Below are 1,401 nucleotides of genomic sequence, written 5' to 3' on the forward strand. Positions count from 1 at the left end.
TCCATGCCGTGCGCACGGGACCTTGGCTATTTGCACTTGACCATTGCCATACGCACTTGCCCGTGGCCATGCACACTTGTCCGTGGCCATGTGAACTGCCTCTGGCCATGTGTACTGGTCCGTGGTCATGCACACTGCTCTGTGGACATTCGCACTTATCTTTGGCCATGGGCATTGGACCGTGGCCAATCACACTTGCCCGTAAATCATGGACAGTGTAGGGTGGCCATGTGCAATGGACTGTGGACACGCGCAATTGCCCATGGCCATTCGCATTGCACCGTGACCATTCGTACTAGATCATGGTCATTCCCATTGGACTGATGAACGCTGGAACATGGCCATACACACTGGACCGGGGCCATGCACTCTTGCCATGTGCACTGGACAGTAGCTATGCACACTAGATCTTGGCCATGCAATACCAGCCCTGAAGAACCCACGTACACTTTTGTTAAAGTTAACTAAATTTAGTATAATCATTTATTTTATACATTGTTGCAATGTATAAAATATCCTCACCTGCTTAGAAGTACCTGGAGTAAATGGTCTCAACTTCTGATATTTTTCTATACACATCGCAATCAAATAACCTGAAATTTCCATCTGAATTTGCATATAATTTATTAATTTGAATGGGTACGTAAATCGGTGTCAAAAAATCAAAGATTAGATAAAGATCGGAGGTAATCTACACTTCTGAACTACATAACTTATGTATGAGAGAGAGAGAGAGAGAGAGAGAGAGAGAGAGAGAGAGAGAGAGAGAGAGAGAGAGAGAGAGAGATGGATGTACATTTTCCAAAATCTGTTTAACGGTGCTCGTGTCAACATTTGCATGAGCAGCAAGAAGAAAGTGTAATTTATCAGTAGGGCATTTATCTGGTTATCGCTTGGGGGACAGACCGTTCTTTCATTCTGTTGCTCCAACAATTTTCATAGTTCAGCAGATCTTCAGTCTTAAAATAGCCCTTATTTGTTTCCTGGTATATTGGTGTTTTATTATTATTATTATTATTATTATTATTATTATTATTATTATTATTATTATTATTATCATTATTATTATTATTATTATTATTATTATTATTATTATTATTATTATTATTATCGTTTTCATTATATTGAGTATAATTATTGTTAGAGTAATTATTATGTTTTCTTAAGTATTATTGTCTTATTGTTACTAATACCTCATTATTATTATTATAATTATTATCATTATAATTATAATCAATATAATTAACATTATCATTATCCATTATTATCAATGTTATCATTATCAAGCACTTCGATCTCAAAGAAAAAAAATATCAATACCGAAAATGAAATCCCAGGAACTGTGTACAGAGAAAAAAAAAAATAAGTGCCAAAAAGTGCAAAAATCTGCATTGGGTAATT

This window comes from Palaemon carinicauda, chromosome 10 (assembly GCF_036898095.1).
Source record: "Palaemon carinicauda isolate YSFRI2023 chromosome 10, ASM3689809v2, whole genome shotgun sequence".
NCBI classification, from domain to species: domain Eukaryota; kingdom Metazoa; phylum Arthropoda; class Malacostraca; order Decapoda; family Palaemonidae; genus Palaemon; species Palaemon carinicauda.